At 35.8% G+C, this 19,607-nt stretch overlaps 1 long non-coding RNA gene across 1 annotated transcript in view; it reads left to right on the forward strand.

The window, feature by feature from the left end:
- LOC140141064 (uncharacterized) overlaps positions 1-15,350 on the forward strand; it is a 34,683-nt gene extending 19,333 nt beyond the window's left edge. Inside the window, exons 2-3 of the long non-coding RNA XR_011857348.1 lie at positions 14,401-14,617; positions 15,206-15,350. This is a non-coding gene — a long non-coding RNA (uncharacterized lncRNA). The remainder of the gene's footprint in view (positions 1-14,400; positions 14,618-15,205) is intronic.
- Positions 15,351-19,607: the final 4,257 nt, after the last annotated feature.

Consider the following 19,607-nt stretch of genomic DNA (forward strand, 5'->3'; position numbering starts at 1 on the left):
CATTCGGTATTGTATTGGTGGATTTAGTGCTGCAATGAAGATGTATTATAGTAAGTGTCCCACTTACCCCACTGTCCCACTTACCCCATCTTACCCTAACTAGTTTTATCAGCCAGGGACATAGTACATGTATCTCTAAACTAAAGAAGTTACATGTATTTCAATGGGGGCTTCAATTTTGTCTATATCTGTGTTTTGTCGAACCTTTTCATTTCAAAAGGTACCTAATGGCAAATTTGATGACTTATCCTTCACTTTTAAGCAATTTATGCACAATTTTTTTACACTTTTGCTGCAGATCACTGAATCGCAACAAGTGTACAAAATAATAACACACACATTATTTACACTGCAATTACTATTATTATTGTCTATAGTTCAAAGCACCGTTATCGATTATGAATCATCAGTGGGCGTAGCATATTACAAGCAATTTTCTGGTAGTACATGTACATTGTAATAATGACCTATGCTTCATGTCAACTACAAAATCATCAATTGATTAAGGGTCGGTTCATAGTGCATATTCGAAGACGAATATTCGGCTTCGAATACTTTTTGTGACGTCAAAATATATACGCAAACGAATAAAATATGAGTTGAACCGGATTAAATATCGCGCAACTGATAGCGAGATACTATTGATTTATATGAAAGGCTCGAGGTCACCTGAATATCGCTTCGGACGAACGATGATTTCAAAAATCCCCAATGAAAATTAAAGGATCTGGAATGAGCGTTTTGAGCGTTTAGGACAGTATTTTTGTGGGACATGAGAGCATCAGACATATCGAATTACATTATGAATACGAAGAATGTCTTTCTGATATCAAATAATTTTCATTTTTGAAATTCACGATATAATACAAATTTTATGACAAATTATTAGAATGTGATATTTTTCACATATTGATATATAACAGTCCTCGAAGTAAATATTATAAATCTAATGATATTTTCTTAGTGTATGTAGTTGGGAGGAAAAGCGGGCGATCAATTGAAAATTTTGCCCTTTCATATTGAAGATATGGATTTTTTCCCCAAAAGACCTAATTTTTTTTGGTGTTTTGGGGAAAAAATCCATATCTTCAATACGAAAGGTCAAAATTGTCAATTGATTGTCGGCTTTTCATCCCACCTACATACACTATAAGTATAAATCATCAGATTTATTAAGTTACTGTTAAATATCAAAAATATCAATTTTTAATCATTTGCCATAAAATGTGTATTTCATTGCTAATTTCAAAAATCAAAATTATTTGATATCAGAAGGACATTCTTCGATTCTGAATCCTATTCGATATGTCTGATGTGCTCCAATGTCCCACAATAAATAGACCTACTGTCCAAACGTTCATACCCCATCCCTTAACCTGCCCAGTTGTCAAATACGCCTGGATAGTTCCAACATGGCTGATAACGAACTGAAAGAAAATGCTTTGGGCGCACACCACTAAATAATCTCCCATTGAAATACGTGTAAAAACACCGGTTTTCTTTGCTCATTTTGAGGCCTTTTGGGCTCGTTTAAATTTTTTATGATGACCAGTCGATTGTAAATCGATGAAAGTTTAACATATGTTTCAATGTATACGGTCCTTCCACCTCGTTTTCCCTTTAGGCCGCTGAACAGCGCCCTCACTGTTTTTGACATGCTCTCAGTCTCAAGACTGCAAACCCGATTCTGCCATTTTTTAATTCATGGACCTATTTTCTCAATAATTATAAAAATGCTACTTTTTTTGGTGACTCAAATTTATGTATAGGCTTTCCACTTTTATTTAAGCTATAATTCGCCACTCTTTTTGATTAATAAGTCTAAAGACCAGCCCAAAATACCTCAAATAGTTTCTGTATTTTACCGAACTCATTAGGGTTACACAAATGGCGCATTGATTTAGTGGTGTGCCCTTATTAGTGCGGTACAAGAGTACCCATTTTTATATGATTAGTAATGTTTTATCCAAATAATATGATATTTAGGCTTACAAACATAACCTAAATGTACAAGTGCTTCAATGTTTCCATATTAACGTAGCTCTATTTAAATCAACTGATGCAGAAAAAAAGTCTAACTCCAAATTCAGATTTATGCCTCCACCCCGGTTTTACATAAATAATGTTTGGCCCCAGTTCTAGGTCCCCATATGCATCTGCCCCTGGCAGAGGACGTGTGAGGGTCCGGGTGGTAAATCATTGGTTATTGATATAAAAATGCGTTTGCCATGGAAGTTCACCCATTTTTGTTATTTTGGGCCGAATGAAGCTCCTGGTTTTTTGCATATTAGAAAATATCAGTGTTTCAGAGAACACATTTCACAATGAAAGTAGTAGGCCTATAGATCTTCTTCTCTCTTTCTTTCCCTTTTCTCTTCTCCCTTGAGTCCCTTCCCCTTTTCTTTTTTTTTTTCCTCCTTTTCTCCCCCCTTTTTTCTTTTCTTTTTGTCCCTTTCTCTTCCCTCTTTTCTCTTCTCCTTCCCATTTTTCTCTTCTTTCCCCTTTCTCTTCCCTCTTTTTCCCCTTTTTTCTCTTCTCCCTTCCTATCTCTTTCCCTCTTCCCAATTTTTTTTTTTTTTTTTTTGTTTTTGTGTGTCCGGGGGTCATCTTGCACCCGGCCCCCACTGGTTACGCCGCCCACTGCTCCTATTTAAACCCATTTATCATGTTTATACAGACATTAAATCATGACAATAGTTCAATGGAGTTTACCTATTATGATTTTATTAACTTCGTTAAAGAAATTCTCTCAATTTTGCGTACCTTGGTCAACGGGCAATACTTGTTAACAGTCGGGCAACGCAATGAACTGTAGAAATATATCTTTCTCCGGTTCATAGTTTTATATTCAAGCCGCATATATTTTGACGCCCAAAACGTATTCGAAGCCGAATATTCGCCTTCGAATATTCACTTTGAACCAGCCTTAACTGTTTATCTTCTTAGTATATGGATGGCGGGTTTCAAAAATCTGATTTTCGATAAATAATTTGTCATTTAATTAGTCAATCAATTAGTAATGCACGTAAATGACTAATTAAATCGCAATAAATCAGCTAAAATCGCAACGTCATAAAGTCGTCATTAGTCATGCATTTCAATTATTTACAAATCGAATATTATAAGCTATGAAAATATGTTGAAATGTTGCAAATTAATGTGAAATGATATTACTGTTCTTTTAGGAATATAAATACACAATTTCAGCATTATTTTCACTGAATAAAAAAATTATATCTTGTATAACTAATTTTAGTTAGTCGAAAATTAGTCGAATTAGACCTTTTTTGACTTACTTAAGTTTAACAGTGCAGGACTACAGGCCTGCTAACATGACAATAGATTCTTTGCTGGAGTATCAAAAGTAGAAAAAAACTGAAATATTTTTCACTAAGTTTTGAATAAAATTTTGACGGGGCGTAAAAAAAGGACAGCAGGCGAGGGTAACCTCAAATGTCTATTGGATTTCCTGGTTTGTGTGTTTGAAAGGAAAATATTTCTTAAATTTATTTTTCTCATCCAAGTGAAATGAAATCAATTTGACATTTTAAAGCATCATGTGATGTAGCGAAAACCCAACAACGCGGGTGAGTAGTCTGAAAAATTGCAAACCATGTGCTCAGGAATCTGTCTGGCACATTCCATTTATTTGATAGGAAAATCAGACAGTGCAGGTCGTAGAAAGTGTCAGGTGGTTGGTGTAATAATAATAGCTACTGTCTGTCCAATTAACTTAGATACCTGCCATTACCTGGTCACTGCCGGTTTTTATGAAAAATGTTCTAGTGGACCTCGGACATAACAAGATTTTTTGGTAACATTTTGAAAATGTTTTTCTTCATGTCGACTTTTATTCAAAATGGGACCACACAATTATTCCTAACCGTCCAAATATGTATTTAGTAAATGGTACCCAACGTTTCATCATGGATCATTTTCAAATTTGCAGTGAGGTTGTTCAAATTTCAATAGATTTGTGGCTATAATGTTACCAAATATCTTTGGAACAAGAAAAACTTCTTAGGTCTGAGAGTCACTAACAACTTTTCTTTCATGACTTTTTTCAAAAACATACATTTAAAAGGGCATTTCGTGATCCACAGCCTCGTCCCCCCACTTTTCTCAAAAAAGTTGAGATTTTTACATCATTGGAAACCTCTGGCTACATAATGTTTATGTACAAAATATTTCTTGCAGATTAATTCGCTTAGCAAAGATATTGTGAGAATTTGAATTTCGTTCTGGTGCACCAGAACAAAATTACAACGCATTGTCTATGGAGCAGTGTATATACACATAATCATGCATAACTCGCAAAACCCAAAATCGGAATCAACTGAAATTTTGGGAATAGGTTTTTTTTCGTGGATATCTAATGAAAAATGACATAAATAAAGGATGCTAGGATCACAAAATACTCCTTTAAATAAGTAATAACAAGAAATGTCTTTAAAAAGACAACGCCATGGATGAAGATCATGTTTCATAATTTTGCATTGCAAGTACTTGGAAAGCTAGTAAATTTTAATGTTTGGCACAACTAACCGGGTGCGAAATATTGGCATTTAGGCCTATTGGTAAATACCACCAATGACATACTAGGAAATACTCGAAATTTTCATGTCGAAAGCTGAATTGGAGAATGTGTGCTAAATTGGTCTACATTTAATTCATACTTGTAACAAACGGCTCAATTGAAATCACATCCTCTGAGTTTTACAACAATCCAACAATCTATATTCAGATAACCGTAAGAATGTTTGCTGCTTAATTAAGGGATTTCATATCAACCAAATTTCATGACAATCCAACTATCTATTATCAGTAACTGTTAACCTTGATATGACCTTGATGGTTTTGACCCTTAGGGCCTAATTGTGATTACATGCACCATGTTTTATGAAAATCAGACTATCGATGCTCTGATGACATCAAATGCGCTTGACACCACTTTGAACATTCTGACAAGCTAACACAATATATACTTAGTCGACCTCAAATGACCTTTAACAATTTTGGGCAGAATTGTTATCCACAATCTATACTCAATTCACCTCGGACGACCTTGTACCAAAAATGTACTATAAAACCAAAGCCACTATCTACCCCAATTACTGGTATCCCTCCCCCCACCCCTCGACGACTAGTGTCACTCCCAACATAGGCACCTGCACTATTTATACCCAGCTCTGGTCAGATCAGGGAATGGTCAGATAATGCTCATTATTATTGTTTAATTAGTGGTCACACTTGTTGACAGCTTATCAGTAGTCGGATCAGCAGGGGTGCAATTGTATCCTTTTTCATAGAGCAAAATTGTTCAAAATGTTTATTGTCGAATGGTTTCTAAAAACCTTATTTGTGAACGGATTTTATTTGTTAACAAAGCAAAATGTATGTTTAATATATTAATTATTTCATTAATAGCAATTTCCTAAGTTTCCATCCATAAAATAACCACAGAGCATATCTGTTTACAAAATAAGTGTTTATTTTCAATTAGCCATCTTATCAGTAAAACTGATAGGAGGCCAAATTATAGTCAAAAACAGATTCTTTGTCTGGTAGTCCTGGCAACCCAGTCTGTATGTGGCCAGTTGTTAACATACACAACAGAAACCGACTGTGAAGGAGCCTATATGCACGTAAACAACTTTCTAGTACATGTATAATAAAATCCGTTTTTGAGTATAATAAAGAAAGTCATGCATTGGCAACATGAAGGAAATACCTATTGCTAACTTGGTAAAATGCATACTGTAGCCCAATCTTGTACATCATAGCACCCAGTTTGGGTTTGTAGTTTCGAAATGTTACAATTAAACATTAGTTCTTTCAAATATGAAATGCTAAAACACAAATCTTGAACAAACAATCATTATATTTAGAAAGATATAGCAAACTTTCCATGATAGAGATTGGACCCAAGACAAAGTACACCCAAATTAGGTGACAATTCAGAATTAAGCCATGGCTGGAAAAACCGGGTATCTAAGTTAATTGGACAGACAGTATTGGCCTTTATTGCACAGTCTATAATATCGAATTGATTAATTCGAATTAAACAATTCATTGATGTTAGCACTGGGTAGTAGCCATTACTGCCAGTAGACAGGAAGTCTAGAAAGTTGACCTCAACGCTGTAGGTGGTCTTCCTGTACTTTTGAATGGGACAGCAGTAACCTTGGGCATGTTTTAGACCAACATTTTGGATTTTTCAGATTTTTTTAAAAGTTTGTGAGAGCATAACAAGACTATCCGTCGATGGATTTTTATTTCCGTCGGTAGATATTTTTAAAATTAAGTTTTTCATAACATATTAAAAAGACAGAGACCCCTGATGTATAATAAATTAGCTAGGTAAGTTTTGAGTAACCTTGGTGAAAATTATCAAAAAAGTGCCTATTCATTTGTGTGGGTACGGTCCATCACCTGTCACTTGGTAGTCTTGTAACATGTCTAATGGCGCTGCCCATGGCCACTTGATGAATTGTTTAATTCGAATTAATCAATTCGATATTATAGACTGTTGCATGGGCAAAGGTTATTAACAGCAAATAGGCCTACACACATTGGAACAAAGAGTAAGCTGAGAGTCTACAGCGCACACCCAACAAGAAATTGAATGAAAGAAAGAATGAAGAAAAGAAAGGAAAAAATGAAGAAAGACATTGTGTCAATTAAAATCAAATTATAAATAGCTTTCCAATTCTATTTTTACATATCTATTAAACCTACTTGCAACTAATTTGACAATCAATATTTGGAATTTGAAGCATAAATCAAAACAAAATAAACATGTTTTGTAGTGGTAGATATTGTTGCACATGGCAATATTTTTGTCTATTTGCTAAGGTAAAGTGACAATATTGATACATAAAATATTGGCATTGCCACTTTTACTGAATGGAAAATATTCAAGTATGTCAATCAAAGTGCAAAATCGAATCTGGTATTTTCCATTGATGAAGGCAGATGACCCGATTCATGTGATTTCAGACAACAAACTTTTAATTTTTTCACACCAATTACTGAAATAGTTAGCATGTTTCAGCTCACATATCATATTTAGTTTGTTAAGTGAACCATTTTATTTCCTTATTTCTTCTGTTTGCATTGTTTTCAAAAGTTTGCAAAATATGCATGAAAACACGACTTTTTATTTCATCGCCATATTTAATTGAAACTAAAAAGATGAGAAAAAGGGAGAATACTTTGTGTTTTACATCAGCATAACTACATGTATAAGCAGGCACATTTTTTGAGTGTGTGTATTATGCCATTATTATTGACATTACATGTTAAATAAATAAATAGATCAGATTATTTTATTATATTATTTAGTAATTTATTTAATTATTTATGATCTTCATCTATTACATTGTCCTTTTTAAAGACAGATCTTGTTTCTGTCAAACTAAATCTTTTACTGACTGGTGGGATTAAACTAAAGCATGAAACTTGCCTACTATGAAAAATGGACAAATGAGTACTGTATTAAAGGTTGATGAGCTCTGATGCAAAAACCAATATGCCATTAGTGTTTTTGTTTGTATTAGTAGGCCTATTCATAATTTGTGACACGATCAAGGGAAATGAGTCGGATGTCGCTAATATTGATTTTGAGATATTAGCAAAGAAAGTGTTAAAATTCTTTTGTTTTATATTGTTTTCAGCAATTGATAAATTAACATAACTTCACAAAGAAATGTCATATCAACATGGGGTTTTCAGTTTCTGAAAGCTCTAAGTGTCCTCTTTAGAAATATGTAAAACTCATTTTCGACCAGGGCCGAGTCCGGCCGACATGTGACTCATTCCCTTGATCATGTCACATTTAAAGCCTTAATGTTCAATTTTAATTTGGTTATTCTTTGACAAATATTAAATATTATTTAGTAACAACTGCCAGGAAAGTTTACTGGTCATTTTGAAGCCAAATTAATGAGGTAAAATGAAAAAAAAATCACTTGCTCAGCCACTGACATTCTTAGCCACTTTAAAGGGCATTTCGTGATCCACAGCCTCATCCCCCACTTTTCTCAAAAAAGTTGAGATTTTTATATCACTGGAAACCTCTGGCTACATAATGTTTATGTACAAAATATTTCTTGCAGATTAATTCGTTTAGCAAAGATATTGTGAAAATTACAACGCAGTGTCTATGGAGCAGTGTAATAGTAATACACATAATCATGCATAACTCGCGAATGCAAAATCAGAATCAACTGAAATTTTGGGAATAGGTTTTTTTCGTGGATATCTAATGAAAAATGACATAAATAGAGGATGCTAGGATCACGAAATACTCCTTTAACTGTGGTGATGGAAGATTTATTATAAAAAGTCATCATAATTATGACTTTAATTTTAACTTGTTCTGTTGCCCTAAAACACAATGAAATTGGCTGAATCCAATTTGGTGTAAGTTGGGACATATCATATATAAACAAATATGCCAACAAATCAGGTGTGAAAATTTTTTTATCAAACTTGTTTTAAAAGATTGTACATTGTGGCTATACATGGAAAAATTTCAATAATTATATTACCATGATTAATACTATAGTATTGGTAATGACCGCAAAAACACCTGTGCAGAGAGAGTAAATTAGAACATATCATTTATTGGGAATGTGCCAGAGACATTGTTGGTTTAGTCTGTGCACATGAAGTTCATGTTCTAATCAGTCCATCTCACTGTGTGCACTTAGGTCAAGTTAAAATTTTCCTGTAGGCCTTCTTATAACTGAAATTTTCACAAGTTGCATACATGTAGGCCTACTCTCAAAATTCTTAAGATTACAATTTGAATCTTTCAATTGTGAAAATTCTTAATCTTCTTAAAGGAGGATTTCGTGATCCTAGCATCCTCTTTTTATGACATGTTTCAGTACATATCCACGAAAAAAGCCTATTCCCAAAATTTCAGTTGATTCCGGTTTTATGCTTATGCGAGTTATGCATGATTATGTGTATTACACTGCTCCATAGACAATGTTGTAATTTCGTTCTGGTGCACCAGAACGAAATTCAAATTTCACGATATCTTAGCTAAACGAATTAATCTGCAAGAGATGTTTTGTACATAAACATTATGTAGCCAGAGGTTTCCAGCGATATAAAAATCTCAACTTTTTTTGAGAAAAGTGGGGGGATGAGGCTGTGGATCACGAAATGCCCCTTTAATTGGGCTAATCTGAATTAGGTTATCTATTTCTAGGCCTATAGATTGAAATTCAAATCCATTAGATTGAATTTTGAATCTAATAATTTGGATTAGTCTCGGATTAGTGTCTGTATAAGGCCAAATAAAAAAATAAACATGTTTCACGTCCTCTCCCGCTTCCTTTTTTGAGGTTTCTTCAATTTTATTTTTATTTTTGAAATTCAGTTATAACTTTTCAAAAAATATATCTAGGAAGTAGAGATGCTTTCTATAGCCTTGCTTATATAGGCCTACAAGAAACTCTTTTATAAGGTTTTGTGATAGTTAAGTAGAGGGGGCCTATCTCTCAGAACAACAAATAAAAAGAGGCCTCCTCCTTTTTCCAGGCAAAATCGAATACGCTAAAACAGCTTTAATTATGGGTATCTACACTGATTTTGCGATAAAAAATAAAAAGCCCCCTCTGCCTCCTTTTTTTCAAAAACCCGGACGTGAAACATGTTTTTTATTTTACTTGGCCTAATCATTGTTTGCAGGACGGTACAGTTTTATATTTCAAACATCTTCAGGAAGTAAAACTGCTTAATTGGTGGCAAAGTATACATTAGTTTTCAGGAAAAATTTGACTTGAATTTAAAGCACCATCATGTGATTTGGCAAAAGCCCAACAATGCCCATAATAATATCTGAAAATTGACAGCCATTTGCTTGGGATCAGTCTGGCACATTCCATTCATTTTATATGAAGACCAGACAGAGATATCAGGTCATAGAAAGTGCCAGGTGGTGCAGCTATATAGCCACCTGACTGTTTTTTAAATACATTGGGGGGGGGGCAGTTGTGTAGCATCATGCACGGGGCCCCCAATAGATTGCAAAATTTTAAAAATCCCATTGGAAAAATGGCTTGTGCCCCTCAATCATACCCGGTGCCCCCCAATCATGGTCGGTGCCCCCCCCTCAATATGATGACCCATGCTACACCACTAGGGGGCACTTGAATATGAAAGTGACGTACCTGTGCCTACCGGAGTATGACACTAGGGGTCTATCGGTGGCGATTTCTGTCAAAAAAGGGGATCATTCAGTGGCGGCTCCAAAGTCATTCATTATGTACGGAAATGCTTAGAATTGGGAGTCATTGACCATGAAAAATAACTTTCTGGGCAAAAATTGTTACAAAAACATAAATTTGGACACACACAAAACATTTTTCTGTTTTTTTGTAAATTTCTAAAAAGGGGGGTCATTTGGTGTAAGCTGATGAAAAAAGGGGGTCATTGCAATATAGATTGAAAGCTTTACTTATCATTATTCCATCCAGTGTGGTATGTCTTTTTGTTGTATAGGCTATTTTTTTTCCTCCATAACATTTGCAAATTCCCACCAGATCTCTGGTGGAATTTCATTTGTCTGTATTACACAATTGAATTGGAAGGTGTTTTGTTTATACTGACAGTAAGTCAATCTGTTTGTCTACACATATTGTAAACAAAAAACATATAAACCCAAACCCACCCACACCTTACACAACAAATGTACCCACAAGCAAAAAACAAGACAGAGAATATGCCTTCAATTTTGTTGCCCCAAATAATGTTTGTTTATGTTTTGTCTGGTTAGGTACCGTAGCTCTTTAGGTGTGACTAATTTCAAGATGGGTTTTATAGTTTAAGTTCATTCAAAGTTGAAAGGTACACAAGAAGGGAATTTCCATGAATTGATTTCAGTTCATATGCTGTTACACAGAAGCCCGCTTAAATTGAAAAATCCCATTTTATTATTCTCTACCAATGCTATTAACTCTAACGCCTGTGGTGTTTCGCCCCGGAGGGGTTTCTCCCTGATTGAAGGTATACAGGGATGTGCCACGGTTTAGGGGTACCTTTTCAGCAATTTTGGTATATCGATGGGTGGGTTTTCAGTGGAGACCAATGCACCCAATTGGGTGCATTTGGGCAAAAGTGACCCTAAAAGCACCCAATTATGGCAAATTTGGGTGCTTTTTGGGTGTTATTTGTGAAAAATTGGTATACTGATGGGTGTTTGGCTACCGGAAAGGAAAACAAGGAATGAAAAAGGAGAGAAGATGAAGAAAGAATGTAGCCTCGGATTCAAACCTTAGACCCAAGCACAAGATCATGACCGGTAGCCATGGGTGTTTCGATGGCCTGGTCGTGCATATAATTAGTGACCCTAAAATCTATATATACAACAACTTGTATGGTTAGAAAGTGTTTGTGTGGGTGGGTGGGGGTGTATGTATGTGGCTGTTTTAATATACATGTGGGCTAACATTTTTTTTATATTGGCAAAATCATCGGGGCTGAACAAAATTTAGGGTAGGTAGGCTTTTTTTTCACACGTCGCTTTTAAGGCTGTAAATTGCATTAGAGGCCTTAAAAATGCTTAGAATTGGGAGTCATTGACCATGAAAAATAAAATTTGCCATTTTTAAGCAAAAATTGTTACAAAAACATAAAATTGGACACACACAAAACATGTTTCTGTTTTAATGTAAATTTCTAAAAAGGGGGTCATTTGGTGTTTACAAGCTGATGAAAAAAGGGGGTCATTGCAATTTAGATTGAAAGCTTTACTTATCATTATTCCATCCAGTGTGGTATGTCTTTTTGTTGTATAGGCTATTTTTTTCCTCCATAACATTTGCAAATTCCCACCAGATCTCTGGTGGAATTTCATTTGTCTGTATTACACAATTGAATTGGAAGGTGTTTTGTTTATACTGACAGCAAGTCAATCTGTTTGTCTACACATATTGTAAACAAAAAACATATAAACCCAACCCCACCCACACCTGGGCCCACACCCACACCTTATACAACAAAATATGTACCCACAAGCAGAAAACAAGACAGAGAATACACCTTCAATTTTGTTGCCCCAAATAATGTTTGTTTATGTTTTGTCTGGTTAGGTACCGTAGCTCTTTAGGTGTGACTAATTTCAAGATGGGTTTTATAGTTTAAGTTCATTCAAAGTTGAAAGGTACACAAGAAGGGAATTTCCATGAATTGATTTCAGTTCATATGCTGTTACACAGAAGCCCGCTTAAATTGAAAAATCCCATTTTATTATTCTCTACCAATGCTATTAACTCTAACGCCTGTGGTGTTTCGCCCCGGAGGGGTTTCTCCCTGATTGAAGGTATACAGGGATGTGCCACGGTTTTGGAGTACCTTTTCAGCAATTTTGGTATATCGATGGGTGGGTTTTCAGTGGAGACCAATGCACCCAATTGGGTGCATTTGGGCAAAAGTGACCCTAAAAGCACCCAATTATGGCAAATTTGGGTGCTTTTTGGGTGTTATTTGTGAAAAATTGTATAGGCTATTTTTTTTCCTCCATAACATTTGCAAATTTCCACCAGATCTTCCATGGAATTTCATTTGTCTGTATTACACAATTGAATTGGAAGGTGTTTTGTTTATACTGACAGCAAGTCAATCTGTTTGTCTACACATATTGTAAACAAAAAACATATAAACCCAACCCCACCCACCCACACCTTACACAACAAATGTACCCACAAGCAGAAAACAAGACAGAGAATATGCCTTCAATTTTGTTGCCCCATAATGTTTGTTTATGTTTTGTCTGGCTAGGTGTGACTAAATTTCAAGATGGTTTTTATAGTTTAAGTTCGTTCAAAGTTGAAAGGTACACAACGGAATTTCCATGAATTGATTTCAGTTCATATGCTGTTGCATAGAAGCCCACTTTTTAAAAATCCAATTTTTCTCACCAAGTCTATTAACTCTAATGATGCCTGCTGTTTTTGGCTATTGGAAAGGAAACAAGGAATGAAAAAGGAGAGAAGATGAACAAAGAAGGTACCCTTGTGATTCGAACCTTGGACCCCTTACATGCCAAGCACTCACCGACCGGTAGCCATGGGTGTTTCGCTGGCCTGGCCATGCATATAATTATATGGCTTATTAAAATTGATCATGTGGAATGCATGCATGTGTTTTCCTTGTAATATTTTTTGCGGTTTTCAGGTAATTTGACATACAATTCTTTTTGTGTTGTCCAGTGATCCCAGGGGGGCCACTCATATAAAAAGTTGTAAGCATGCGTGTGAACAAAAACACGGAATATGGGTGTTTTTTCTACTGCAACACGGGTTCCGCACGGGCCGTGTTAAAATCTCAAAATCATTGATTATTGCAAATAAGGGTGTCATTTTTGACACCATGTGTCCGTGCTAAGGGTAGTTAAATCTAATTCACATTCCTACCTCTACAATCATCATAATAAAATATACTGCCCTATAATAATGCAGGCGATAATTATGTTGAATAATGATAACTGAGTAGGCCTAAGCCTACCAAATCCAGTTAGGAAGTATCCAATTAGAGTATAATAATAAAGGAAATAAGAAACCTTGAAAGTTGATGTCTTTTACTTTTTTCTTCAAAATTGATCAATCATGCATCCTTGCTAAAAAAGGGTTGGATTTAATCCACTTGTAACTTTGTCCTTGTTAAGGGTATGGTTAACAAACTATTATCCTTGTTAAGGGTCATTTTGAAGACACAATGGTTGTCCTTGTTAAGGGTGCTTTTCTGAAGTGCATTCACACGCATGCTTACAACTTTTATATATGAGTGGCCCCCCTGGGCCAGTGATATTGAATGTACAAGTGACCCCCTTGGAATACAACTTAAAATCCCCCTAAAATCTATACAACTGTCAACTTGTAAAATATTTGTGTGTGTGTGTGGGGGGGGGGGTGTATGTGGCCATCATAGGCCAAAATTTTTATTATTTATATTGCCGTGGGCTGAACAAAAATTAGGTTAGGTAGATACTAGGTAGTCGGCTTTTTTCACACACTTTTAAGGCTGTAAATTGCATTTAAGAGAGGCCTTAAAATTGGAACTTTTGTTGTTGTTTGAAAATTGGAACTTTTGTTGTGTGCATATTTTGGGGGTCAGTCAGGGTTATGCCAATACTGTTATACAACATTTTTAGGGCCAAAGCTAAGTGTATGTGTTACCAAATTTTATCAAGATACAGATCAAAAATTGTTACATCATTCAGGCATTCTAGCTTATCTTACAGTTTTAAACCACAAACAAATTCTACTTTAGTTAACTTAAAAAATATTTTCTTCTTGATCTGCAGTGAAACTCCAATACAAATTTGTTGTGCACTTAGGCTCTATACATGTAACTTTCAATAATGTTTTATTTTGTTTTTTGAAGGTAACTTTTACACATGGTAAACCTTATGCACATGATACAACAGTCGCATCCTCTCCAACCAAGACCCCATCTCAAGGTACCTCACCAGTCGGTGACAAGCAACAGGACAGTGACATATCCGGTATTTCTGCAGCTGATGAAGTGAAACTTGGGACTCGGTGAACCTGAGAGAGCTGAACGAGATATTGAATGTGAGGAGAGCCCACCGGGCGTGGTGGTAAGTATGACAGGGTTGAGAGGGAGGCAATAGTTGGGGTCTATAACCCCTAATGCAAATGCTGATAGTGGTGGCGGAAGCATTCAAATTTAGGGGTGCTTAGGGGATGAGTATATTTTGTTCAGGTTTTACTGTGATTTTCTTTGCACATGCGAAAATTTCAGTTTTAGTTAAAGTTTTAGCTATGCCTCAAATGAAAGTGTGAAAGGGGTATGGAAGTTGGTTTGGGGAAAAAACTTTGCCCACTATTGATCGAGACAATTTTTTTTGCCCCACTGATGAGTAAAAAAGAATTTATCCGCCACCCAAATCTGTACAAAGTTAAACTTAAAATTGGAAATAAAAAAATGTACAACCCCAGCCAAACATCCACTGACCCTCCTGAAATCTATTTGGTTTCCTTGAGAGAGTATTGTCAGTGCATGATCCAATTGACACACACACGCACAAAGTACTACTCCGACAGTATTGATGTCACTATCTTGACGAAGCCAAATGGATACCCCCCGGGGGACACCCCATCCCAACATTTATCTCTAAATTGATTTTAGCAACAAATAACTCATATTTTCTACTTTTATCTCTCAGACACCATGTATTTTGTGCAATGGGGAGTTCTCAATCCAAGTCGCAGATGACCAAGGGTATACATGTGAATGTTTGGTATGTCATCCAGCCACATACATGAAAACACCATGTATATGTACAGCTAATGGACAAGTACAAACTGACACAGAGTAAGTACAAAACTCACTAGGTGCACGAAATTTGTGTAACTCCAGAGTATTAACCCCATGAGAACTACCTGCCGATTGGCCAAAATGAATATTGTGTCCAATTTTGAACCAATCAAGAAGGGTATTAATAAGATCATTTGCAAATGCAAGTTTGACCATAAAAAGTTTAAAGCCTAGTCATAATTGACAATTAAAATGAGCATTTCAAGTCATCAACCAATCAGAAATGCTCCCGGGGAAATGCTGTTAGATGACCAGTAGTGTCCAGGGAGTTAATTTTGTTACTATAGTAAAAATTTCATTTGAATGCAACACAGCTGACAATCATGCCAATAGCTGTCCGCGATCCGTCCGCGATCGTATTTCAAAATAACATGCAAAGACACAACCTTGCTGTGTGTGTTACTAAAAGCATTATTTCTGCTGGATTGCTGACTAAATTTCACTTTTTCTTCCATTTTTGTTTAAATATCCAACAAAATAACAACATTGAATATTGCACCCATCGTCTCCCTGGATCGTCAGGTGTAACAGCCTAAGTTTTAAGTCATACCATACCGTAAAACCCCGTCTACAAGGATATACCTAAGAAACGCCCTCAGTAAAATTGGTTGCTTGTTGTATTTGGAGTTTGAGCAAATATATACTGGCACTGGGTGGCTATGCATTCCATCTAAGTATGTTGTAACACCAATCAATTGTATTGACATAATAACGACTGTTTCAGTATATCAGGATCGTATAGCTCAATTGATAGAGCGTCAGACTTTGGAACTGAAGACATGCTGAAGAGAGCATGGTCCGGGCACCGGTTCCGTTTTTTCATTCTCGTTTAATTTCAACTTTTTGACATGTTCTTTTTATCTTTCTTCAAATCTACCTTTCTACTTTTAATTTTAGGTGCGTTTTTTTTTTTTTTTTTTTTTTTGTTTTTTTTATAGTTTTTTTTAGTAATTTTGTGGTTTTATAGACACTAGTAAAAGCATTTATTCTAAATAATAGCGAAACCCTCGGTTAGACAGATGTGTTGTAACTACTTGTCTGTCCTCGTCTTTGCAATAAAACCTATGTTGCACCTTTGTGCCATCCCAATTCTTGAGGTAGGGTGCGTTTTTGGCTTAAGCACGATTTTGTTTCTACTTGAAATGAAATCAAAATAAATATTGTTCTGTTGCCACAATTGCAGTTTTTTCAATAAAAAAAAAATAGATGAGGAATAATAATTATTCCATATTTGAATCTATTGTCCCATCAAGAATAGAGTGTCTTCAAAAACTTCAATCAATTCATCTGACAAAGGAAACTATTCTGGTCATTCAATTTTGTTTCGCTTTGCACCTGTTATATCACAGGCGTTGGTAGAGAAGGCACACTTCTCTTGTCTTCACCGAGTAGTGATGTAAACACTAACATGATTAATTACCATAGCTAGCAATGGACATACACTATTTTTGTTCCACTTGAACCCATACTATAGGCTATTCGCTGTCGATGTGACGTAATTAATCGGATTAACTACCATAGCAATTGATGAATACAATTTCGAATATATAGCCCTGCACTTCATCGTTCACGTGGCACCTATGCATTAAACCATAGTTGTCAAAGAAATGCTAATCACTCGCCATGTAAGATTAGTATTTATGAAAAGAGTGGTATTCAATCTATGTTTGGTGACATACGCGGTGATTAGTGCAATCTGCTTGATGGTAGTTATTGCGATTATTACGTCACTCGACAGCGAATTGTAGTATAGACGAATCCAACAAGCCAAGTGATGGTCAGAATTTATTCGGCCATTATACGCTGGTGAAGTTGCGTAATTAATCGGATTAATTACCATAGCAATAGGTGAAAACAATTTTGAACATATCGCTGCGCTACAAGCAGGTTACACTCATCACCTGTACTGTGTATGTCTGCAATCATAGATTGAATACAATACTGGTCTTTTCAAAGATCTTACAGGTGCAGCATGATATGGTTCAATGAAGAGGTACCGCCTGAACGTATCAGCAGTCCAAGAGAACGCCAAATATGGATCAGGAGTATTACATAATAATACCCTGCTATGACAATAGCTGCACTAGGTTAATCGTATAATCTCCTTTATGTGGTTAGCATGGCTGGGCCAGAAAATCCACAAGGTCAGCCAATGTATGTACATGTATTCGGTACATATGCCATATCTTTTACAATGGGTGATAAATTTCTGGTTTGTTTTATTTCAAAACGCAACATTCGATATTCTAAAGCTTGGTCCAAATCCAAGAGAAGAACCAACTCTAGTAATTTATGTGGTTTCAAATTATATCAGACGTTGCCTTTTTGATAGAAATGGTGTTTGCTGATGTGCACAGTTTCCCATTAGATCATAACATGCTGTTGTACATCCAAGGTCAAAGGTCTTTTAATCCATATTTGGCGTTGTTCTGGGACTGATCAGTGTATAACGCGGTATATTCAAAAATTGTTTTCACCTATTGCTATGTAGTTAATCCGATTATTACGTAACTTCGCCAGCGTATTGGAATAAAACAGGAGGATGTGAGTTCATAAGGGCAATGTCGGGGATAGGTCACAATCGATGTGGAGAGATGAGAGGTCCGACCAACAGCCATAGCGATTCAACTAATTCCAGCGGACGGTCTGTGGCTAGTAAGGAATCGTCTTTGACCACATGCGCGATCTGTCTCGTCAGGAAGATATTTAATATCCCGAATTTATAATAGGCCTATGCCTACCAGTTCCATCGTATAACCGATCTGCTAGAGAATATTTGTTACCATGTTTAATAAATTCATTATTTATCGTATAATAAAATGTAGCCAAATGTATATTATGTGTCACACGGTTTTCTGCTGAACCACTAGCAGGCTATGTTACCACATCTATGACAATGACAAAGGTGAATTTTGATGATTTTTACGATCGTCCGGATGAGCAAATCACTGAATGGGTCTTTAGTTCCCTCCTCTCCTTATCCTGCCAATATTATATGAATCAAAGAAAAATAAAGACAAAATAAAATTAAACAAGAAAAAAAGACAAAGAAAAGAAACAATAAAAGAAAAACAATAGAATAAATTAAACTAAATATGAAAAAAAAATGATCACGAAAGGAGTCTTTAGAAAATGCAAGAAAATATAAATGAAAAGTTTGAACAATATTTTGTTTATAAAAGTTTGTGTGACCGTGATGAGGCTCGAACTCACCATCTTCCGATCTAAAGAACCAAAGTCTTATGCCTTGCCAAGTGAGCTATGCTCGTGAGATGCTAAATAAAGATAAAATAATACATTGTATACCTGCTTGTGTCGGTAAATGATTTGCTCAAATTCCATAATGATATAATATTGTGGAGGGCGCTAGCGTGAAATATGCTATCATCACAGTCGCTTCTATTCCTTATAGACGGGTTTCTACGGTATTTTGTTTTTGAGATATCTAAATTGAAAAATATCAAAATATGAATATCATTGTCATGGGGGGGGGGGTTATATCCTTCACTTTCTATGTTACTTGAAACCATCTGAGGGGGGTCATACCTTCTTGGCATTTTGCAACATGTCCCTTTAAGACCAAAAAGTTGAGTCATTTAGCAAGTTAGATAGCCTTTTACCTGCCTGAGACCTGCTTCGTGATTCAACGAAAACCATTATGGCAAATGTATTTATCGTATTTGCATTGAATAGCATGATTTGACTATCAGACTATAGGTTTCATCGTTATCACAATGAACTACTGTGTATTATTTAAAGGAATTCAGGTGGATAATGAAACCACCAAACCATGAATGTCCCAGTACCTGGATGGACAGGTTCTTAGCATTTTGCCAGATCACTCATTGCATTGTTTCTTCAACAAGAAAATGTTGGCAGACACACGTCGCACGTTGCACGTATCTGCAAATGTTGGGATACATCATAAACTGGGGTTGAATGTTGGTACCTTGTTCGTTTGACAAAACTGCTCTAGGCTGCTACTCTTTTCCTAAACTTACCTTAATTTTCAAATTCAAAGTAGTAACCATTATGAAAAAGAATTACTGTGATTCATCAATATTGACCTATTATTTAAAGTTATTCAAATAGGATCAACTTTTGGGGTGGGGGGAGGGGTGGCAGGGATTACAGTGGCGTACCATGGCGCCCCAACCCGGGGCTGAAGAAAATTCAATTTTGCCGCCCTTCCTCAACAGCCCGAAAAGGTTGACCCAATTTTTTTCTCGGTCGTTTGAAAAAGTGAAAAA

The sequence above is a fragment of the Amphiura filiformis genome, chromosome 19 (assembly GCF_039555335.1).
Source record: "Amphiura filiformis chromosome 19, Afil_fr2py, whole genome shotgun sequence".
Classification (NCBI taxonomy): Eukaryota; Metazoa; Echinodermata; class Ophiuroidea; order Amphilepidida; family Amphiuridae; genus Amphiura; species Amphiura filiformis.